The sequence below is a fragment of the Hyla sarda genome, unplaced genomic scaffold, assembly GCF_029499605.1.
Source record: "Hyla sarda isolate aHylSar1 unplaced genomic scaffold, aHylSar1.hap1 scaffold_274, whole genome shotgun sequence".
Classification (NCBI taxonomy): domain Eukaryota; kingdom Metazoa; phylum Chordata; class Amphibia; order Anura; family Hylidae; genus Hyla; species Hyla sarda.
Window position 1 is genome coordinate 12,978 of NW_026609440.1, and position 25,882 is coordinate 38,859.

The 25,882-nt window shown below is 46.6% G+C and overlaps 1 long non-coding RNA gene across 1 annotated transcript; it reads right to left on the bottom strand.

The window, feature by feature from the left end:
* Positions 1-10,555: 10,555 nt before the first annotated feature.
* Positions 10,556-15,036, bottom strand: LOC130325693 (uncharacterized). The gene is made up of 3 exons (XR_008870457.1): positions 14,921-15,036; positions 12,290-12,368; positions 10,556-10,826 (listed from the first exon to the last, which is right to left on the bottom strand). It is a non-coding gene; the product is annotated as an uncharacterized LOC130325693 (long non-coding RNA).
* Between the last annotated feature and the right edge of the window lie 10,846 nt (positions 15,037-25,882).

The following is a 25,882-nucleotide window of genomic DNA, read 5'->3' on the forward strand; positions in this document are numbered from 1 at the left end:
TTAGTTTAGTCAGCACATAGGAGAACAATATCTCAAATCAACACAATACCTAATTGTGACATGCTGACGGCTTCCCAGTGATGATCCTGCAACCTCGACACGTGTTTCGGATGATTCCTTTCTCAAGAGGCGCTACATGAGGTAGGAACTACCGGCTATTTATATGGTCGCCCTCAAATGGCGCATGTAGCGGAACCGGACGCCGGCCGACTTCCGGGTGGCGTCACCGACGGATGCGCGTCATAACTTGAAGCACATCCGCCCGTACTGACTGCCCTCCGAAAGACTGCACAGCGCCATAAATCCGCGCATGCGCTCCGAGCGTAACCATCCTCATTCTTAAGTATCCACTAGGGGAGCCGCATCGCGTATCCCAACAAGGGAAAGGTACACAACATTATAAATAGTTTACACTGTATTAAGAAATATATATATAGAATAGAAATAGTGATCATATATCAAATATCAAAAGTAGGAATACCATACCATTGGATCCTAAATCTAAATCAATTTTTACAATATAATTTTGATACCCTCATTGTCTATCAAAGCAAGAATCATAAGGACCTATGAACCATACCACTATCCATATTTATCGTATAATCGCTTGATATCTCTAGTAACTATGTATCCTTGTCCTTAGGGAGCCCCCTATAGACTAGTATGGAACCTACACAAGAATCCCACAGCCTACACCCAATGTCCCATATCCAATGATATATTCTAACCAATCCATCCATTTAAACTTACCATGGAACCAATATAAACAATGATTAAAAAATAGTGAAATAATATTGTGTAAAAAAATATATATGTAAAAAAATTATATATATATATATATATATATATATATATATATATATATATGAAGTGAATGTATATACATATATATACATTCACCCATGTATGCACATGCGTACATGTGCATACACCCGCATACATACCCATGCATGCACGACCCAACACCATCATACCCAAAAGTAGAATGGTTCATCATACTAATAAAAATAATCCCATAGGAGAGCAAAGCTCAATAAACCACCTGGTGATAAACCCCCTATTATGTGTACTTGTGATCATTGTATGTGCTAGTGATCATAATGTGAAGATATAGATAAACTAAATGTAGTGCAAGTATGAATATAAAATAATTGATTAATTCGTGTAATAATAACAACCTCCCCCCCATGCCCCATCCCCCCTCCCCTATAGTATCCATATCCAATAATTACTAACACCCCATACACCACACGCACGCACACATACCAATCGACCCCCCCCCCAAAATTATTCTACCAACCCACACACATACCCGCCTACACCCCATGCTGTGTGACCATACAATCCCAAGTGACCCACCACCTACATACCCATACCACACTCACAAGGGAGAGAAACTCACATATTCATTTAGCCCTTTAGGGGCCATGGTATCCAACGTCACAATCCATTTTGTTTCCTTACGTAGGAGGGCCCTTGTGGCATCACCTCCTCTATTCCCCATATAAATCCTATCAATGCCCTTAACCTTCAATAATCTCCAATTGATTGGTGCATGATCTTAAAATGTCTAGCTAGAGGTTTCCCACGTGATCCACCCTCGTCTATCCAATCATTGAAGGCGACCATATAAATAGCCGGTAGTTCCTACCTCATGTAGCGCCTCTTGAGAAAGGAATCATCCGAAACACGTGTCGAGGTTGCAGGATCATCACTGGGAAGCCATCAGCATGTCACAATTAGGTATTGTGTTGATTTGAGATATTGTTCTCCTATGTGCTGACTAAACTAATACTGCTAGACTGTATATTGGCATTACCGATTTCTGCATATATCCCAGTGATATCCTGCTTAGCTTTGTGTTGTTTTTTTTTAAGGGTGGGTCATTTTATGGGTGTTTTTTCTACCTGTTTTTGTATACATTAATAAAGATGAATTTTTTTGACTATATCTTTGGGCTAATTTTGTAGGTTTTGTTGATTAAATCATTAGCCGTGTTGGGCTTGTAGGTAATATATGTTGGTTTTTCCCAGCTGAAAATACCAGGTACATGGATTATAGATCCCGGGATCAGACCTGGGCTACACAGTTGATACATTTATTTGATGAAGGTAGTACCCAAATTCAAGATGTAGATACGAAGGTGAGAGAGACTCAGACTCAATTAAAATTCTTGTTGAAAAAACGCATGAAGGTGTGGTGGAATAAGGCGACCCTAGAAAATTACCTGCAAAAAAACATCATACCCAGAGGGTTACGGGTGCAAATTTTCCCCTCATTTCCAGTAGAGGATCTGAATGTGAGATCCAGGTGGGAAGAGTCCTGTCGAGTGTGTTCAAGGACTTTCTTGGAGCTATTAATTGGCATTGATAAGAAAACCCTGGAACAATTGGAAATTGAAATTGATAAGCTCAAGGAGGTGCTGAGTAAGGAGTTGAATGCTGAGCGCCTGGCTATCTTTGAAGCCGATCTGAATACAGAATTAAAAAAGTGGGAGAGTGAGATACAGGCCTCTAAGATCAGTAAATTTAAAAGAGATCAAGCCGACTACTCCAATAATACCATATACAAATGGCAAAGGCCAGGAAATGGGCGGTCACTATCCAGATCTTCCTCCTTCTCGTCTGTTCGGAGCACTGGGGGCGAGCGTTTTTTAGACAAACGCATGCCCAGCGAGGGCGAGGAGGAAGGTACAAGAGATATGCCAGTTACAACACGGAACCTGAGAGAGAGACAACGTCAAGTGGTTCCTCAACATCAAAGGAACAGACGGAGGCGTTAAAGGTAATAAATTTATCAAGATATGCACTGACAGACGAACAGGTGAAAGTGTTATCAAAAGGACTTACCTTTTCCCCGAGCATTGACTTTGACTATTTTGAGGCGATCGAGGACCTTCATCTCTTTGCCCGGAAAATTATGCTACGTAGGTACCATGGCAGCAGAGAGATGACGTCCTTGATCCCGGATGACTCACAGGTTCTGGCCATGCTGGAAGAATTATGGAGTGAGGCCCAAGGTGAGAGTAATGACCCGATACCAGGGGGCATACAGAAAAAGTCCACGACCTTCCCACCCTTTGCACTTTGTCTGCAGGTTGAAGTATTTGTCAAATTGGTATCTGAGGACCTCAAGACGCTACAGGGCCAACGTTGGGATAACCTCACTGGTAGCGAACGTGTAGCACTTAAACAACTGAGGAGTATTAAAGATGTCATCTATAAACCTGCGGACAAGGGTGGCAATGTGGTGGTTTGGCCGTGTGACATGTATGAGAAGGAGGCCAGACGCCAGCTAAATGATGTTAGAGTGTATCGCCAATTGTCTAACAACCCTATGACAGTATTTCAGGGTAAATTATGTAGAATTTTGGATAGGGCTGTGGACGAAGGTATTATATCAAGAAAGGTCCGGGATGGCTTGGTTGTGACTCACCCGAGGGTATCAACCCTATATCTCCTGCCCAAAGTCCATAAGAGTATAACTTGCCCCCCGGGACGTCCCATAATATCTGGGATAGGGAGTTTGACGGAGGTGGTATGTCAGTTTTTGGATTTTTATTTGAAGCCACTTGTCGAGTCCCTACCATCATACTTACGCGACTTTACTGACGTCCTTAAATGTTTTGAGGAGATTAGATTGGAGTAGGATATGGTCATCGTGACGAGTGATGTGGAGTCGCTCTATACTTCCATCGCACATGATAACGGACTGCCCGCGTGCAAATTCTTTCTCAGTACCAGTAATCTTTCATCACAACTCATTGATTTACTGTTAGAACTGTTGGAATTTGTTTTGAGACATAATTTTTTTGTTTTTTGTGACAAATTTTATTTACAGATCAGTGGTACTGCTATGGGGGCGCCTTGTGCGCCCCCATATGCAAATTTATTCATGGGATACTGGGAGAGAGCAATGATCCAGGATGGTGAGCATGCATGCGTGCAGTCCGTCATCATGTGGCGTCGTTATATTGATGACATCATTTTTGTATGGCAGGGACCGACAGATGACTTGGAAAGATTTTTAGTTTATTTACAGGACAATTCCATGAATGTCAGGTTGACCAGCAAGTGGAGTAGGTCCAATATGGACTTTTTGGATGTTAAGCTGATAGTCGAAATGGATGGATCAATATCGACTGACATTCATAGGAAAGAGACCTCCGTTAACTCCTATCTTTTGGCTAGTTCATTTCACCCTCCCCATGTTATTGGGGGAATACCCCGGGGGCAACTCATACGGGCTAAACGTATATGTTCTAATGATACCTTGTTTGATAGACAAGCGGATGATATGGTTAATCGATTTTCTAACAGGGGATACCCACATGATAAGGTAGTGCAGGAGTGGTTACAAGTGAAACAAATACCGAGGAAGACACTTATGAACAAGAGGGAGAAGAAGGAGGATGAGGGAGGTGGACACACGAGGTTCATATCCCAGTTTAACAAACAATGGTCAGGGATGCGGAGGATCTTGACGCGCCATTGGCACGTCTTACACAGTGATGCTAAGTTAAGACACCTACTACCGGATAGGCCCCTTATGACACCTAGGAGGGCACCCAACTTGAGGGACTTATTGGTGACCAGCCACTATGTCCCTCCCAGGTCAGGACAATATTTGCCCTGGGGCAACTATCCTTGTGGTAGATATGGAGCCTGTTCCGTTATGGAAAGGACTCAGAATTTTGCCAATTCTGACGGGACGAGGGAATATAAGATTGTCCACACCATCAACTGTGGTGTCTCTGGTGTGGTTTATCACGCGCGCTGCCCATGCAATAAAATCTATGTGGGTATGACCACACGGGAATTGAGAGCGCGCGTGATGGAACACATCAGGGACATCAAAAATTCCGCACGCGATGATTGGATAGACGAAGGTGGATCACGTGGGAAACCTCTAGCTAGACATTTTAAGATCATGCACCAATCCAATTGGAGATTATTGAAGGTTAAGGGCATTGATAGGATTTATATGGGGAATAGAGGAGGTGATGCCACAAGGGCCCTCCTACGTAAGGAAACAAAATGGATTGTGATGTTGGATACCATGGCCCCTAAAGGGCTAAATGAATATGTGAGTTTCTCTCCCTTTCTATAATTTGGGACTTGTTTTTAATGACTGTTTCTTTTATTGAGGTACTACTGTGCTCTTTGTGATGAAGTGACGTATATGGGGACACTTAAGGAGGAGTGAGTCGATTGGCATCATTGCAAGAATCATTTTTCACCCACATGGATGAATAACATTTGAAGGATGTGGACCTACGTGATTATCCGACAGCAAAGGATTTGGACACTTAAAACATGGGACTGATGTATAACAGTAATGGATAGGAATCTTTTTGTCCTGAGGACCATTTGGGTCTAATGTATAATGTATAGTTGTGTCCAGGTTTTGGGAATTTTCACTATGCGTTTATAGGCAAACATGTAGGTTGTGTTGTGAGTGTGGTATGGGTATGTAGGTGGTGGGTCACTTGGGATTGTATGGTCACACAGCATGGGGTGTAGGCGGGTATGTGTGTGGGTTTGGTAGAATAATTTTTGGGGGGGGGGTCGATTGGTATGTGTGCGTGCGTGTGGTGTATGGGGTGTTAGTAATTATTGGATATGGATACTATAGGGGAGGGGGGATGGGACATGGGGGGAGGTTGTTATTATTACACGAATTAATCAATTATTTTATATTCATACTTGCACTACATTTAGTTTATCTATATCTTCACATTATGATCACTAGCACATACAATGATCACAAGTACACATAATAGGGGGTTTATCACCAGGTGGTTTATTGAGCTTTGCTCTCCTATGGGATTATTTTTATTAGTATGATGAACCATTCTACTTTTGGGTATGATGGTGTTGGGTCGTGCATGCATGGGTATGTATGCGGGTGTATGCACATGTACGCATGTGCATACATGGGTGAATGTATATATATGTATATACATTCACTTCATATACCGTATATACTCGAGTATAAGCCGACCCGAGTATAAGCCGAGACCCCTAATTTCAAACCAAAATCCCAGGAAAAGTTATTGACTCGAGTATAAGCCTAGGGTGGGAAATACCTCATCCCCCCCTGTCATCATCCAGACCCCCGTCATTAACATCCTCATCATCATCCCCCCTTCATCATCCCCTTATCATCCCACACATCCCCCCTTCATCATCCCCTTGTCATCATCCCACACATCCCCCCTTCATCATCCCCTTATCATCCCCCCTTCATCATCCCCTTATCATCCCACACATCCCCCCTTCATCATCCCCTTATCATCCCACACATCCCCCCTTCATCATCCCCTTGTAATCATCCCACACCCCCCCCCCCTTCATCATCCCCACCCCCCTTCATCATCCCCACACCCCCCCCCTTCATCATCCTCTTCTCATCATTCGCCCTCAGTGGTCTTCAACCTGCGGACCTCCAGAGGTTTCAAAACTACAACTCCCAGCAAGCCCGGGCAGCCATCGACTGTCCGGGCTTGCTGGGAGTTGTAGTTTTGAAACCTCCGGAGGTCCGCAGGTTGAAGACCACTGCGGCCTTCAACATCATCCAGCCTCCTCTCACCCCCTTTAGTTCTGAGTACTCACCTCCGCTCGGCGCTGGTCCGGTCCTGCAGGGCTGTCCGGTGAGGAGGTGGTCCGGTGAGGAGGTGGTCCGGGCTGCTATCTTCACCGGGGGCGCCTCTTCTCCGCGCTTCCGGCCCGGAATAGAGGCGTTGCCTTGACAATGACGCAGAAGTACGTTGGCAATGAACGCACCTCTGCGTCGTTGTCACGGCAACGTGACTATTCTGAGGCCGGGCCCGAAGCGCTTAGAAGAGGCCTCCCCGGTGAAGATAGCAGCCCGGAACCAGTATCCCACCGGACCACCTCCTCACCGGACAGTCCTGCAGCACCGGACCAGCGCCGAGCGGAGGTGAGTACTCAGAACTAAAGGGGGTGAGAGGGGACTGGATGATGTTGAAGGCCGCAGTGGTCTTCAACCTGCGGACCTCCGGAGGTTTCAAAACTACAACTCCCAGCAAGCCCGGACAGCCGATGGCTGCCCGGGCTTGCTGGGAGATGTAGTTTTGAAACCTCTGGAGGTCCGCAGGTTGAAGACCACTGCGGGTGGGGGAGTTCACTCGAGTATAAGCCGAGGGGGGTGTTTTCAGCACGAAAAATCGTGCTGAAAAACTCGGCTTATACTCGAGTATATACGGTGTATATATATATATATATATATATATATATATATATATATATATATATTTTTTTTTTTTATTTTTATTTTTTTACATATATATTTTTTTACACAATATTATTTCACTATTTTTTAATCATTGTTTATATTGGTTCCATGGTAAGTTTAAATGGATGGATTGGTTAGAATATATCATTGGATATGGGACATTGGGTGTAGGCTGTGGGATTCTTGTGTAGGTTCCATACTAGTCTATAGGGGGCTCCCTAAGGACAAGGATACATAGTTACTAGAGATATCAAGCGATTATACGATAAATATGGATAGTGGTATGGTTCATAGGTCCTTATGATTCTTGCTTTGATAGACAATGAGGGTATCAAAATTATATTGTAAAAATTGATTTAGATTTAGGATCCAATGGTATGGTATTCCTACTTTTGATATTTGATATATGATCACTATTTCTATTCTATATATATATATATATTTCTTAATACAGTGTAAACTATTTATAATGTTGTGTACCTTTCCCTTGTTGGGATATGCGATGCGGCTCCCCTAGTGGATACTTAAGAATGAGGATGGTTACGCTCGGAGCGCATGCGCGGATTTGTGGCGCTGTGCCGTCTTTCGGAGGGCAGTCAGTACGGGCGGATGTGCTTCAAGTTATGACGCGCATCCGTCGGTGACGCCACCCGGAAGTCGGCCGGCGTCCGGTTCCGCTACATGCGCCATTTGAGGGTGACCATATAAATAGCCGGTAGTTCCTACCTCATGTAGCGCCTCTTGAGAATGGAATCATCCGAAACACGTGTCGAGGTTGCAGGATCATCACTGGGAAGCCGTCAGCATGTCACAATTAGGTATTGTGTTGATTTGAGATATTGTTCTCCTATGTGCTGACTAAACTAATACTGCTAGACTGTATATTGGCATTACCGATTTCTGCATATATCCCAGTGATATCCTGCTTAGCTTTGTGTTGGGGGGGGGGGGGGGGGGGGGTTTAAGGGTGGGTCATTTTATGGGTGTTTTTTCTACCTGTTTTTGTATACATTAATAAAGATGAATTTTTTTGACTATATCTTTGGGCTAATTTTGTAGCTTTTGTTGATTAAATCATTAGCCGTGTTGGGCTTGTAGGTAATATAACTATTGTTCATGACTGACTATAAAGGGCATTGTAGCTAGGAAATGAGTGCATCTTAAAAATTACTCTATTAAATGTTAAAATCACTTGTCATGGGTGATACAGTGTACAGCTTATATACAGAAGGTGAATATAATATATATGTTTGTGTAATGCACTTTCATTTCAATCATCTGGTATTTTTAGGGTTAAGATTTGAATGGATCTGCTTAAATAAACATGGCTGCCAGGATCAAAATGGAGACTCATGTCTCCCCACTTAATTCTGATCCAATCAAAATACACAACATATTTAAAACACCCCCCCCCCCCTTCATTTCCGTGAGTCACTAGGAAACTGACTCACCCGAAATGAAGAAGAGGCAAAGTGCTCCCCACTATCACATTCTGGAGAACATACCTTTAATTTAAAATAAATAGACTACAAATTGTGTGAACTTTTACAACACATAACCAATGTGCAAACATAATTATGCAATTTCACTTCCAGTGTATTAACATGTCAATACTGGTTGTAAACCACTAATGAATATGTACAAATGATAGCAACAATTATTTAGATGACCACGGTAGGAAAAAATATCTCGACTATTGAATTAAGAAATTCAGCTGCTAGTCCGCCACCTCTAGTTCGGCACTCAGATGTAATGTCTTAAGCTTCTAATTTTCACTTAACAGTTACAATTCAGTTATTATTACTTAGAATTACATTTTGACCTTGGATTGGTACAAACTGCTATGAGATATTGATAATAAACTTTCACAGTGAGCTGGAAAGGAAAATATTTACATAAGCCTGCAGATGTGTGAGAATCAAGGGCGGATCCAGAGTCTAGTCTCGGGAGGGGCACTATTAGAGAATCTCGTTTTGGCGGACAGAAAATAAGGTGTTGCTTAACCCCTTAAGGATCGGGGATTTTTCCGTTTTTGCATTTTCGTTTTTTGCTCCTTGCCTTTAAAAAATCATAACTCTTTCAATTTTGCACCTAAAATCTATATGATTGCTTATTTTTTGCGCCACTAATTCTACTTTGTAATGACTTCAGTCATTTTGCCCAAAAATCTACGATGAAACGGAAAAAAAAATCATTGTGCGACAAAATTGAAAAAAAACCTCCGTTTTGCAACTTTTGGGGGCTTCCATTTTTACGTAGTACATTTTTCGGTAAAAATGACACCTTAACTTTATTCTGTAGGTCCATACAATTAAAATGATACCCTACTTATACAGGTTTGATTTTGTCGTACTTCTGGAAAAAATCATAACTACATGCAGGAAAATTAAAACGTTTAAAATTGTCATCTTCTGACCCCTATAACTTTTTTATTTTTCCGTGTATGGGGCGGTATGAGGGCTCATTTTTTGCGCCGTGATCTGAAGTTTTTAACGGTACCATTTTTGCATTGATAGGACTTATTGATCGCTTTTTATTCATTTTTAAATTATATAAAAAGTGACAAAAAATGCACTATTTTTACGCGCACGCCATTGACCGTACGGTTTAATTAACGATATATTTTTATAATTCGGACATTTCCACACGCGGCGATACCATATATGTTTATTTTTATTTACACTGTGTTTTTTTTATGGGAAAAGGGGGGTGATTCAAACTTTTAATAGGTGAGGGGTTAAATGATCTTTATTCACTTTTTTTTTTCACTTTTTTTTTTGCAGTGTTATAGCTCCCATAGGGACCTATAACACTGCACACACTGATCTTCATCATTGATCACTGGTTTCTCATAGGAAACCAGTGATCAATGATTCTGCCGCTTGATTGCTCATGCCTGGATCTCAGGCACTGAGCAGTCATTCGGCGATCGGACAGCAAGGAGTCAGGTAGGGGCCCTCCCGCTATCCTGTAAGCTGTTCGGGATGCCGCGATTTCGCCGCGGCTATCCCGAACAGCCCACTGAGTTAACCGGCACTTTTTACTTTCGTTTTTAGCCGCGCGGCTCAGCTCTTAGCCTATTAGCAGCGGGTCCCGGCTTCACTATGACGCCGGGCCCGCCGTGATATGATGCGGGGTTACTGTGTAACCCCGCGTTATATCACGGGAGCAGGACCAAGGACGTACCGGTACGTCCTTGGTCCTTAAGGGGTTAAAGAACTTACAATATTATTAAATGTATCCAGTATAATAATCAAATACACCAATTGCTACAGAATGGGAAAGCGCTAAAGAAGTTTTTACCATTTAAAACTACAACTCCCAGTATGACCTAAGTAGTGGTGAGGGGATGCTGGGAGTTGTTGTTTCACCCATCATTACTGCAAAACTTACCAGTGATGGGACAGTGAGGACACTACACAATGATATCAGTGACTACAGGTGACGTCTTCTCTATAGTCTTTCCTTATCTAATTCAGATGGTACATACCGCCAGGTCCAGCTAAATGTTCTCACTGCAGAACTTGATGCCCAGACGTCTCCTCACTATGTCAGCGCATTCTGATCCTCTATATGAAAACAATTATTATTAGAAACCTTCCAAACACTGTATCCTTTGAATATAATACTGGCACACTGTACCCTCTGAATATAATTCTGGCACACTGTACCCTCTGAATATAATTCTGACACACTGTACCCCTGAATATATTACTGCCACACACTGTACCCCCTGAATATATTACTGCCACACACTGTACCCCTGAATATAATGCTGCCTCACACTGTACCCCCTGAATATAATACTGCCACACACTGTACCCCTGAATATAATACTGCCACACACTGTACCCCTGAATATATTACTGCCACACACTGTACCCACTGAATATAATACTGCCACACACTGTACCCCTGAATATATTACTGCCACACACTGTACCCACTGAATATAATACTGCCACACACTGTACCCCTGAATATATTACTGCCACACAATGTACCCACTGAATATAATACTGCCACACACTGTACCCCTGAATATAATACTGCCACACACTATACCCCTGAATATATTACTGCCACACACTGTACCCCTGAATATAATACTGCCTCACACTGTACCCCCTGAATATAATACTGCCACACACTGTAACCTCTGAATATATTACTACACCACACTGTACCCCCTGAATATAATACTGCCACACACTTTACCCCCTGAATATAATACTGCCTCACACTGTACCCCCTGAATATAATACTGCCACACACTGTAACCTCTGAATATAATACTGTCACACACTGTGCCCCTGAATATATTACTGCCACACACTGTACCCCCTGAATATAATACTGCCACACACTGTAACCTCTGAATATAATACTACAACACACTGTAACGTCAGAATATAATACTACCACACACTGTACGCTCTAAATATCCCTCTGAATACAATACCGTGATGTATTGTGGCTAATGAAAACCATACTACCCCAGAAATTCCTTATACTCTCTGCCCCTCATATATAGTAATAATGCCCCATCCTGTGCCCCCACATATAACTATGACCCACCCTGTTCTCCCTCATAATAATAATGCCCTCTGTCCTGTCCCCCTAGCATATAATGCCCCCCTGTGCTGTGCCCCTCACATATAATGCCCCTGTAATGTTCCCCTCACATATAATGCCCCTGTAATGTTATAATGTCCCCTGTCCTGCACCCTCAGGGGGCATTTTAAGTAAGGGGCACAAGAACTTACAATATTATTAAATGTATCCAGTATAATAATCAAATACACCAATTGCTACAGAATGGGAAAGCGCTAAAGAAGTTTTTACCATTTAAAACTACAACTCCCAGTATGACCTAAGTAGTGGTGAGGGGATGCTGGGAGTTGTTGTTTCACCCATCATTACTGCAAAACTTACCAGTGATGGGACAGTGAGGACACTACACAATGATATCAGTGACTACAGGTGACGTCTTCTCTATAGTCTTTCCTTATCTAATTCAGATGGTACATACCGCCAGGTCCAGCTAAATGTTCTCACTGCAGAACTTGACACCCAGACGTCTCCTCACTATGTCAGCGCATTCTGATCCTCTATATGAAAACAATTATTATTAGAAACCTTCCAAACACTGTATCCTTTGAATATAATACTGGCACACTGAACCCTCTGAATATAATTCTGGCACACTGTACCCTCTGAATATAATTCTGACACACTGTACCCACTGAATATAATACTGCCACACACTGTACCCCTGAATATATTACTGCCACACACTGTACCCCCTGAATATATTACTGCCACACACTGTAACCCCTGAATATAATGCTGCCTCACACTGTACCCCCTGAATATAATACTGCCACACACTGTACCCCTGAATATATTACTGCCACACACTGTACCCACTGAATATAATACTGCCACACACTGTACCCCTGAATATAATACTGCCACACACTGTACCCCTGAATATATTACTGCCACACACTGTACCCACTGAATATAATACTGCCACACACTGTACCCCTGAATATATTACTGCCACACAATGTACCCACTGAATATAATACTGCCACACACTGTAGCCCCTGAATATAATACTGCCACAGACTGTACCCCCTGAATATAATACTGCCACACACTGTACCCCTGAATATATTACTGCCACACACTGTACCCCTGAATATAATACTGCCTCACACTGTACCCCCTGAATATAATACTGCCACACACTGTACCCCCTGAATATAATACTGCCACACACTGTACCCCTGAATATATTACTGCCACACACTGTACCCCTGAATATAATACTGCCTCACACTGTACCCCTTGAAAATAATACTGCCACACACTGTAACCTCTGAATATAATACTACAACACACTGTAACGTCAGAATATAATACTACCACACACTGTACGCTCTAAATATCCCTCTGAATACAATACCGTGATGTATTGTGGCTAATGAAAACCATACTACCCCAGAAATTCCTTATACTCTCTGCCCCTCATATATAGTAATAATGCCCCATCCTGTGCCCCCACATATAACTATGACCCACCCTGTTCTCCCTCATAATAATAATGCCCTCTGTCCTGTCCCCCTAGCATATAATGCCCCCCTGTGCTGTGCCCCTCACATATAATGCCCCTGTAATGTTCCCCTCACATATAATGCCCCTGTAATGTTATAATGTCCCCTGTCCTGCACCCTCAGGGGGCATTTTAAGTAAGGGGCACAAGACAGGGGGGCATTATAAGTGAGTGGCACATGAGAGAGGGGCATTAAATGAGTATGCTTTAAAGTGTCCTCTTCTCACCCCTATAACCCTTTTATTTTTCCGCATACAGGACTATATGAGGGCTTATTTTTTTGTGCTGTGATCTGAAGTTTTTGTCAGAACTATTTTTATGTAGATTTTTTTTTTTTTTAGTTATTGAAGTGACCAAAAATACGCACTTCTGGACTTTGATATTTTTTCATGCTTTCACCTTTCAGTGTGCAACTTAACTATTATATTTTATCAGTTCACACATTTGTGCATGTGGCGCTACCACATATGTTTAGGGTTTATGTATAGGGTTTTCCTTACATTATTTCATTTAAAAAATGGGAACAAAGGGTGATTCAAACTTTTATTAGGCAAGGGGTAAATCACATTTATTACTTTTTTTAAATGTATATATATATTTTTTTTTTACACTTTTTTGGTCCCCATGTATTGGCTGGTATAGGCCAGTGAGAAAAGGGACATAATACTGCGGGACTATATACATCAGCTGTGCTGTACCCACTGCCCTGGCTACTATATATATATATATATATATATATATATATATGTATATGTTTCTATGCATAAATATAGCTGCCAGGGCAGTGGGTACAGCACAGATAAGCTGATGTATATAGCCCAACAGTATTATGTCCCTATATACGAATGTCTGTGCTGAACTGGCTAACACATACTACATATATTGTATACGTAATATGGGCCAGGCAGGGCAGAGAACACAGCACAGACATTGGCATACAGTGACATAACACTGCGGGGCTATATACAGATGCCGGGGCTATATACAGATGCCGGGGCTATATATAGCTGCCAAGGCAGTGGGTACAGCACAGATAAGCTGATGTATATAGTCCTGCAGTATTATGTCCCTATATACGTGCTGTGTGTCCTCTGAACTGGCTAGCCCATACTACATATATTATATACATAATATGGGCCAGGCAGGGCAGAGAACACAGCACAGACATTGGTATATAGTGACATAACACTGAGGGGCTATATACATTAATTGTAGCCTTGACTACTATATACATGCATATATTTATAGCAGCCAGGGCAGTGGTACAGCACAGCTGATGTATATAGCCCCACAGTGTTTCCCAACTAGGGTGCCTCCAGCTGTTGCAAAACTACAACTCTGGTTGGCTGTCTGGGCATGCTGGTAGTTGTAGTTTTGCAACAGCTGGAGGCACCCTGTTTGAGAAACACATGACTGTATATCAATGACTGGCCCATACTGCATATACTATATGTAGTATAGGACAGAGGGCACAGCAGTCACTGGTATACAGGTAGTGACTGACATGCCTGGCCACTGGGACTTCACTACAGACCTCCTCACCTCTGATGGCCGCCCTGCAGATCGGAGACTGTGAGACTGGACGGAGCTCCGCTGGTATTGAGGATACAGGCCGCAGAGGCTGTACAGCTGGCAGGCAGTGTCTCTCTCTCTCTGCGGTGAGCAGCCGGGGGAGGGGTCGGACGAGCAGGGACTAAGTTGTAGCAGCCGTCAGCTCCCTCTCTTAAAGGGGCAGCAGGAGCTGGAGCAGCATGTGAAATGTGAGGGGACAGTGGAGCCGGGGACAGCTCCTGCTCCTCAATAATAGGGGCAGCAATCTAGGAGGGGGGGGGGCAATTGCCCCGTTGCCCCCCCCCCTGGATCCGATACTGGTGAGAATCAAGTTCACCCCCTTTTTGTTTTTTAAATACACAGCTCTGCTTCCTTCATCAGAAATTATTTAGGGAAAGTATATATTACAATGTACCTCTATTTTTGCCTCACACACTTATTTCCATTATGTCCACAGGACAGCACAGTTTAGTACAGTCAGACAAAAAATATACTTATAGTGGCCCACCTTAGGCAGTCAGATGAAGTCTACTCATAGTAGGAGATTTATCAAAACGATCCAGAGGAAAAGTTGCTGAGTTGCCCGTAGCAACCAGATTATTGCTTCTTTCATTTTTCAGAGGCCTTTTCAAAAAGGAAAGAATTAATCTGATTGGTCTATGGGCAACTCAGCAACTTTTCGTCTGCACAGTTTTTGATAAATCTCCCCCATATTCTCTGAGTCAGGCAAGATGTTCTGGAGTGTGTTGGTAGGGTACCTTTATTCATAACAGATGCAAATAATGAAGTCTGTATAAACTCTCTTTTTGCCTTGTTGAATCCTGAGCCCACACAATATACGGACATTGTGGTCATGGCTCGAAGAGCCTAGAGTGGGACCTGTACAAACTGTATAATACTGACCGTACTTACCGACCTGGAAACAGGAGACCATCTAGAGGACCTAAGAGGGAAAACTAGCGGATGAGGTGTGCCCAATTACCGCGACCGTGGGTATGCCTGATAGAGGGCATACCCTGATGAGAATTTATGAGAATGAGGGAGGGCTGGGTGGGTGACGCCAACGTAACACACGCCCCAGATGTGGGAGAGGGGTGGTTATATACCCCACGCCACTCCCACAAATAAAGCCAATTAGGCTTAACACTTGTGGTCATGGCTCGAAGAGCCTAGAGTGGGACCTGTACAAACTGTATAATACTGACCGTACTTACCGACCTGGAAACAGGAGACCATCTAGAGGACCTCAGGGTATGCCTGATAGAGGGCAAAGAGTCGGAGGTAGGGTACAACTGAGTTTTATTTGAATTTACAGAGCCAACACTTTAAACACCCCCGCCATCTCGGTGGATGGGTCAGGGACGTAGCGCTCGAAGCAGCCAGAATTCCAGCGCCCCAACTTCTTGATGACGTGTGCAGGGGCATTGTGTTTAGACGCTGCAGAGGCTGCTCCGATCCTAAATGAGTGACCTGAAATACAACTAGGCTTGTGTCCCAGGATTCTGACAAGGGACCGCACGTGTTTGGTGAACTGTGAAGAGGAGAGTGCTGACCCATTGACCGGCAGAAGAGGGCTGTCCGCTGGCCGTCCAGGGAACGTGGAAAGGAGTTGTGTGAGGGCCAGGACCGGACACCATTGGTGAAAAGTAGGAAAATAGCGTATGGTGGCTCCCCATCTACAGGTTTTGGTGGAAGACAGAGTGAGTGCAAACCCTGCCCCGTGCGGTGATAGTTGGCTCAGGAGAGGACCCCGTGACCTTCGACCGCAGCGTGTGAACTCCCCCCGGCCTCAAGAATCCGTAGAAGGCCAAGTAGATCGCTGCTTTGATGACAGTGCTGAGTCTGGGACCAAACGGGTGAGTGTCCAGAAGTGAGGACATGGATCGGAAAAGGTCGTCAGTGACTGGTGCACGGGAGGGTGGTTTGGGACGTGACAGGACAAGGATGCCTTTGAGTGCCGCCTTAATGGGGTTAGTGAACAGTAGAGAAAGTGCGTCGGGATGTGAGAGGGATCTATGGTGTTGTAACCCTGCTAAGTGAAGCTTGATGGTGTTGTAGGAGAGGTGAAGAGAAGAGTGGCAGAAACCAACATAAGCAAGAGAGGAACGCACCGAAATTGTGGCAGGGAGACCTTGTTTGTGCATGAACGCGGAAAAAGAGGCTAGAGCTGCGTCATACGCCCGTGTGGTGCTGGGTGCAAGGGACTGTCTGATTAAAGAATTTGCCACCGTGATGAAGTCTGTTAGTCCATCTGAAGATGCTGTGTTGAGGGAACTGGGACGCCGACGATGTCTGCTTCTGGGTGTACCTGAAAAAACAGCTTCATGTTACCTCGTGACAGAGCGTCAGCTGCTGTGTTTTTGGCACCCTCAATGTGCTCAACACAAAAGTGAAAATTATGCTGAAGAGCGATCAAGACAAACTTCCTGACAAAACGCATGATATGCGGGGACTTAGAACGCCCTTTCCTTAAGATGTCTATTGTGGCCATGTTGTCGCATCTGAAGCGGACAGTGGAGTTGACCCACGAACCACCCCATACGGCAGCGGCTGCCACTATTGGATAGATCTCGAATAAGGCCGAAGTTTCGTGAAAATTCGGGATAAGCAGTAGGTCCTGTGGCCAAGGACTGGCCAGCCAATGTGCACCATGGAGAGCGGCGAAACCGACGGCTGAGGCGTCAGAAACCACGGAGGGGGATCTTCCGTGGCTGAGGGGACAAAGAACGAGATACCGTTCCAGTTACTCAGGAAGTGACCCCACATGGCCAGGTCTGACATTGCCTCGCTGTCGATTCGAATGACATGCCTCTGCCCGGAAACTGAAGGAAGTAAGTCCAGGAGTCTGGATATGAATGACCTACCTTGCGGGATGATCCTCATCGCAAAGGCCATCATGCCTAGGAGGCTTTGAAGCTCCACCCTGGATACTGTGTGGCATTTTGTAATTTTCTGGATAACCTCACGGATCCTAGCCAGTTTCTCCTGGGGAAGCCTGGCTTGCATTTTCTCTGTGTCTAAGATGAAACCTAGAAAGGTGAGCTGAGTGGACGGGCCTTCGGTCTTATGGGGTGCGAGTGGGACCCCGACTTCCTTGAACAGCCTCAACAGTGACCTGAGATTGGAGGGACTGTGACCAGGGTGTTCCAGCAACAGGAAGTCGTCCAGATAGTGAATAGTGTAGTGACAGTTGGAGACCTGTTGTAAGGCCCAGTGTAAGGCCGTGGCTAGTTGATCAAAAAGCCAGGGGCTACTTTTGGCTCCAAAGGTGAGTTTAGTGGCAAAGTAATACTTGCCTGCCCATTTTACCCCATGCCACTGCCACAGGTCTTGCTTGATGGGGAGAAGTTCGAAGGCGTCGGTAATGTCAGCTTTGGAGAGCCACGTGCCCCTGCCCAGCTGTAGTATGGCCTGTATGGCTTGATCGATAGTGGAATATTTCATACTGAACTGATCGGAAGGGATCAGTGCATTGATGCTTGGGATGTTAGAAGAGTAAGGCGCGGAGAGGTCATAGATTAACCTTCTTTTATTAGAAAATTTCCCAGTGGCTAGCCCCAACGGGCTAACCCTCCAGCAAGAAAAAGGGGGTACATCAAAGGGGCCGATCATGAAGCCTTTCAGAAGTTTGGTTTGTATTAGTTCTGACACCACCGTGGGTTCGGCGAGCGCTGACTGTAGGTTAAGGCATTCATGTGTGCTTTAAGGCAACGCGGCCAACCCTGTGTGAAAACCTTCACGAAACCCCCCAACTAGCCATCTGACCCAGCAGGGATCAGGGTGGCTGGCTAGAATGCGGGCCAGGGCGTCAACCTGCACCACACCTAGTCACGCCTGGTTACCCTTTTGAGAACAGATGGAGCTGGGGTGGGCCCGGAAACAGAGAAAACACACATGGAGAAGCTTGCAGTTGCTGTAGGTGCACGCAGAGAGGTTGAAATTGTTACATATCTGAGTCTTGCCCAGAAACCTGACCGGCCTACCTAGCCTGTCTAGCGCAGGAGAGTTCCTCTGACTGGGGCCTATGGAGATATTTTGGCTCCTGTTGGTGCTTGTTTCCGCCTGGTCTTTGCTCAGGGGGCACCAATTAGTGGTGTGTGCGGTGACCCCGCACCAGCTGCAGGAGGGGGCTTTTAGACCTGCGAAATGTTCGCAGTAAAGTTCAGTGTCAACGGCTCCCCAGTTGGCCGTGAAATTGAATTGCTCGAAAGAAGCAGCTGCTTTAGCCGCAAAAGATTTATGGTACTCGTAGAAGGTGGACCCTCCGTGTTTGTACGCCATTTGTGCGATCTTGTGGAGGTACAAATCGAGTTCCTCCCTGCGACTGGGACTAACTGAGCAAATGACGTCTCTATATAGCCCAAAGGCTATGACAAACTTGTTAATTGTTAATTTCCTGTTAAGCCTGGCATCTTTGCTTTTGAAGGTGACAGCGAGTTCGCCACAGGCAACAGTTTTGGTGTCATTGATGTCCGTGGTGGCTATCAGCAGAAGAGCCAAATTGACATTCTTACCCTCCAGAATGTCTTTTTTAATTGCTGCCGGGATAAAGTGTGCGGGTGTAACATTCGGGGGAGGCTGAGGCATACCTGAAGGCGTAGCCTGAGAGGTAGAAGCAACAGGAACAGCGGGGCCTGGGGCTGTGTCCGTGACCCTGGCGCGTTCCACGTCCTCTAGTCTATCCTGGAGCCCGGACACTGACGTGAGCACCTGGCTCATCATGGTGTGGAGCTGTGAAAGTGAAGCACTGGACGCTTGGTCCGATGCTGCTGCCTGCCTCGCCGGGGGGGCCCGGTCTGTGCCCAGCAGGTTGAACAGCTCCCCTTTCTTGGCTGAGGCCGGAAAGGGGGTGCCCCTCCTCCTGCGTTCCTGCATCAGTTTGGGGACTGTCCAGGTACGGTAGGAGGACACGCTGCACCGTCCGAAGCTCTTGCTGGGGTCTCGGGGACGGAGAGGGTGTCCTCAATGTCAGATGGTTGCGACATGCTGCGTCGGAACCTGTCCGGGCCAGTAACGGGTGCCGGTAGACAAAGTTAGATGCTAGTGAGAAACCGGGATGGTACCTGAACAACCCTAGCTGATATCCTATAACACTGACCTGCTGTGTCCTGAGTTGTGGGAATAAAGGGAGCCTGAATAGGCACGACCCGGCTCACGGCTGAGGGGATACACAGAGACAGACAACAAATAAGTGAAAAAATGGGTGGCAACTGAGTGCCTGACGTGATGAGTGCGTGACGTGGTGGGCTAAAAATGAGTTTCCCCTTCTTTTTTTTTTTTTTGGGGTGTGTCAGTTAATGGATGACCCAGTGTTCGTGTGTGTCGAGTTGCGTTGCACTGAAGCAAGTCAGGAACAACGGGCTACACGAAGGCCCCCACTGACGCGACAGCGGCGGGTCCGGCGCGTGGAATGTGTTGGCCAGAATGATTGAATGCCGTGCGGAAGTGAGAACTGATGGCTATGTGAGAAGAAGTGAAATCAGTATATGCGTTTTTTTTTATTTTTTTTATATACCTCGAGCTGAAAGCTGAAAGACGAAGCCACTTGTGGGGCTTAGGAACAACAATGGAACCTGAATGGTAAGACAAATACTAGAGTCATTAATGTTGAGGGACAGCATGTGCGTGGCCGTAGAGCATGGGATAGATGACCAACCCTCCCCCCTGGTTCCCCCCTACTTCTTCTTGCCCCCTCTTCCTTTTTTAATATTTTTTTTATTTTTTTTGAGAAGGGAGACGGGGGTGGGGGTGAAAAGGGGGGGGGGGAGGTGTGACATGGTGGCCGAACCTGGGTGATGCCGATGCTCACGCCCCGACAGCCCGGATCCCGGACGCCTCCCCCCCGCGCAGCACCCGACCATGCATAAGCACGCCGAGAACCAGCAAAAAAAAAAAAGGGGGGAGAGCGCCCGGACCCGGCTGTGGGACGGCACCCTGCGAACGTCCCGGCCGGCCCCCATGACAGGGATGGTGACTCCGGGGAGTGGTGCCGCCCCCCCGCAATGGCGGAGCCCCGCCCCTGCAGCCCCGTGGTCGCCGCAGAGCTGGGCGCAGGAACGGAGCCCACCCCCCCGGGCCCGGAGAGCAGGCGCCCCCCCTCTCCTGTGACGACGCGGCGCCGGGTGATGACGCGGGCCGCGAAGCCCCGCCCTCCGGCCGCCTTGCGGCGCCGGCTGGAGCGGAGAGCGGGCCCCGGGCCCGGCGAGCACGCGCCCTCTCGCCCCCTGGATTTGAGAGGAGGAGTAACCCCGGAGCGACGCCAACCGCCGGGGCGAATGGAGACCCCGCCCCCCACCGCGATCCGGCGTGTGGGACGGGATCCCCGAGCCCGGCAGTAGGCGCAACTCCACTCCCTCGGGACCGGGAACCGGGTGGGCCAGGTGAGCGGCGGGGGAACACGGAAATGGGGAAATAACAGAAGCAAAGAAAAAACAGGGTACCAAAAACCTAGGGGAGCGCGAGGAGGCAAGCGACCCAGCTGGGGGTGAGCCTGCTCCGGCACTACGAACCTGGGCTGAACAACATAGAGCCACACTGGCACTTACCTAACCAAACCTCTGCGAGGACGGGGGATAGAACCGCTACACACTACCAACGACACTCCGGGGGGGGGGGGGGGGGAACGTATGCACTAACACGGTAGACTACTAGAGAACTACCGCCAACGTAACACACGCCCCCAGATGTGGGAGAGGGGTGGTTATATACCCCACACCACTCCCACAAATAAAGCCAATTAGGCTTAACACTTACTACACACATTCCTTCTGTACCACCTCTCTTCTTCTTCCATTGGTCTCTCTCGGTTCCTGCAAGAGACCTAACTAGAAAAATCCACACTCCCCATCCACCTGTACACGTTGTACCATAGTTGTGGGGAGATAGGAGCACTGCAGCCTTGGCAGTCTCCATTACCATTCAGTCCCCTTGGCTTCTGGGGCTGCTTCCTTCATGCTGGGTTTATCTTTACGATGGCCGCTTTCTCAGGCCGCTCTCGGATTTGAACACTTGAATTGCCAACTACAGATTGGTTCGCCCCAGGATTAAAAAAAAACCTTTCTAACTTCAATAGGCCCATACCTGTGGGCATTAATAAAAGTGTACCCATACTCATTGTCATACCTTCAAATATCTTACATATATCAGTGAATATCTTCAACTCTACTTCCTGAACCACTGCTCAGATTGAGTTGTAGTAGAACTTAATTCTGCGTGTGGTCATCATATATCTTGTCTTATGTTTTACATCTTTACATTACTTGGAACAAACTTGCATTTATAACTCAGCATTACCCATGGATTCCCTGATTTTTTTTATAGCTCTTGAATGCTTAACCTCATAATGCGGACCAGTTCTAAGTTGCTACTGGTTTTCACCAGAGCCCGCCGCAAAGCGGGATGGTCTTGCAGCGGTGGTAGCAACCAGGTCGTATCCACCGGCAATGGCTCAACCTCTCTGACTGCTGAGATAGGCGCGGTACAAGGGATTAGACAAGAGCAAGGTCGGACGTAGCAGAAGGTCAGGGCAGGCAGCAAGGATCGTAGTCAGGGGCAACGGCAAGAGGTCTGGAACACTGGCTTGGGATACACAAGGAACGCTTTCACTGGCACAATGGCAACAAGATCTGGCAAGGAAGTGAAGGGGAAGTGAGGTAATATAGGGAAGTGCACAGGTGAACACACTAATTAAAACCATGCGCCAATCAGTGGCGCACTGGCCCTTTAAATCGCAAAGAGCCGGCGCGCTCGCACCTTAGGGAGCGGGGCCGCGCGCGCCGGGACAGCACAGACGGGGAACAAGTCTGGTAAGCGGGTCGGGATGTGCACCGCGAGCGGGCGTGTCCCGCATCGCGAATCGCATCCCGGCTGGGGACATTATCGCAGCGCACCGGGTCAGCAGGTCTGACGGGGCGCTGCGAACAGGAGAACGCTGCGAGCGCTCCGGGGAGGAGCGGGGACCCGGAGCGCTTGGCGTAACAATACCCCCCCCCTTGGGTCTCCCCCTCTTTTTTGAACCTGAAAATTTGTAAATAAGGTCCTTGTCGAGGATGTTGTCCTCAGGTTCCCATGACCTCTCCTCCGGGCCGCAATTCTCCCAATCTACATGAAATTTTTTTTTACCTCTGACCGTCTTGGATGCAAGAATTTCTTTAACCGAGAAGACATCTGAGGACCCGGAGACAGGAGTAGGAGCAACAACCTTGGGAGAGAAGCGGTTAAGGATAAGCGGTTTAAGGAGAGAGACATGAAAAGCATTGGGAATACGGAGAGAAGGGGGAAGAAGGAGTTTGTAGGAGACAGGGTTGATTTGGCACTTGATTTTAAAGGGTCCAAGATAACGTGGTCCCAGTTTATAACTGGGGACACGGAAGCGGATATACTTGGCGGAGAGCCACACTTTGTCTCCAGGAGCAAAGAGAGGAGGAGTTCTTCTTTTTTTGTTGGCATGTTTCTTCATCCGGGATGAGGCCTGTATGAGGGATTTTTGAGTCTCTTTCCAGATGGTGGAGAAGTCCCGGGTCACCTCATCAACAGCGGGCAAACCAGAAGGCGTGGGAGTGGGGAGGGGGGGAAGAGGGTGACGGCCGTACACCACAAAGAACGGGGATTTAGCGGAGGTCTCAGAGACTCTGAAATTGTACGAGAATTCGGCCCATGGTAGAAGATCGGCCCAATCATCCTGGCGGGAGGAAACAAAATGTCGCAAATAGTCACCAAGAACCTGATTAACTCTCTCCACTTGCCCATTGGATTGGGGATGATAGGAAGACGAGAAGTTTAATTTGATTTTAAGCTGATTGCAGAGGGCCCTCCAGAATTTCGACACAAATTGAACGCCTCTATCCGAGACGATATGCGTAGGAAGCCCGTGAAGGCGAAAAATGTGCACAAAAAATAGTTTTGCCAACTGTGGCGCAGAAGGAAGACCTGGAAGTGGAATAAAATGTGCCATCTTGGAGAAACGATCAACGATCAACGACCACCCAAATAACTGTGTTGCCATGGGATAAAGGCAGGTCTGTAATAAAGTCCATAGCAATCTGAGACCATGGTAGCTCAGGAACAGGCAGAGGATGAAGGAGACCGTCAGGCTTCTGACGAGGAGTTTTGTCCCGAACAAAATCAGCAACATCTGCTTCCAGGGTAGGCCACCAATAAAAACGAGAGATGAGCTGGATGGACTTTTTGACGCCGGCATGGCCGGCGAGGTGTGAGGAGTGTCCCCACCTGAGGATCCTGAGGCGCTGGCGTGGAGGGACGAAGGTCTTTCCAGGAGGAGTTTGTCTGATGGAAGCTGGGGAAGCGGAGATCAGACACTCAGGAGGAATAATGTGTTGCAGGGAGGCTTCCATTTCAGAGGCATCCGAGGAACGAGAGAGGGCGTCAGCCCTGATGTTCTTGTCAGCAGGGGGAAAATGAATCTCAAAGTTAAAACGGGCAAAAAAACAACGACCACCTAGCCTGGCGAGGATTCAGCCGTTGGGCGGACTGAAGATAAGAGAGATTCTTGTGATCAGTGTATATAATAATTGGGTATTTGGACCCCTCCAGCAGGTGCCTCCATTCCTCGAGGGCCAGTTTTATGGCCAGTAATTCTCGATCACCAATGGAGTAATTTTTCTCCACCGGAGAGAAGGTCCTAGAAAAGAAACCACAAGTAACGCCATGTCCGGAAGAGTTTTTCTGTAGGAGTACAGCTCCGGCTCCCACCGAGGAGGCGTCTACCTCCAGTGAGAAGGGTTTAGATGGATCAGGTCTGGAGAGTACGGGAGCAGAAGAAAAGGCAGTTTTGAGACAGTTGAATGCCTCGTCCGCTTGAGGAGGCCAGGACTTAGGGTTGGCGTTTTTCTTGGTTAGGGCCACAATTGGGGCGACAATGGTGGAAAAATGTGGAATAAATTGTCTGTAGTAATTGGCAAACCCCAAGAAACGTTGGATAGCTCGGAGTCCGGAGGGACGTGGCCAATCCAACACGGCCGACAGTTTGTCCGGGTCCATTTGAAGTCCCTGGCGAGAGACTAAATATCCTAGGAAGGGAAGAGATTGGCATTCAAAGAGACATTTCTCCATTTTGGCATATAACTGATTGTCCCGGAGTCCCTGAAGAACCATGCGGACATGACGGCGGTGTTCTTCTAGGTTAGAGGAGAAAATCAAAATGTCGTCCAAGTAGACCACAACACAGGTATATAATAAATCACGAAAAATTTCATTTACAAAGTCCTGGAAGACGACAGGGGCGTTGCAAAGCCCAAAGGGCATAACCAGATATTCAAAGTGTCCGTCTCTGGTGTTAAACGCGGTCTTCCACTCGTCCCCTTCCCTGATGCGGATGAGATTATATGCACCTCTTAAATCGAATTTGGTAAAGATGTTGGCGCCACGTAGGCGGTCAAAGAGTTCCGAGATAAGAGGCAGGGGATAGCGGTTTTTTATAGTGATTTTATTAAGACCGCGGTAATCAATGCATGGTCGTAAGGAACCGTCTTTTTTGGAGACAAAGAAGAACCCTGCTCCGGCAGGGGAGGAAGACTTGCGGATAAATCCCCTTTTTAAATTTTCTTGGATGTACTCCGTCATGGCTTGTGTTTCCGGAGCAGACAGAGGATAGATTCTGCCCCGGGGTGGAGTAGTACCAGGGAGGAGATCAATAGGACAGTCATAAGGCCTGTGTAGGGACCACTCGCCTTGGACAGCTGAGGATCGGCTGAGAAAGACCACATCCCAGAAACGCCCAGAATGAAAAGTGCTGAGATGGCCGGAAACTTGAGTTCCGCCGCCCAGAAGGGAATTTCCCAAGAAGCAAGCAAAGAAAGGATTGCCCTTGGCCCCAACATGTTGAAGGGGAAAAGGGCTTCTCGAGAGATCAACGCCCCAGACCGGACGGTCCTTGAAAACACCTCCCCAGCCCGACAGACTGGCAGGGAGGGGCAGGAAGGAGCGCCACTGAAA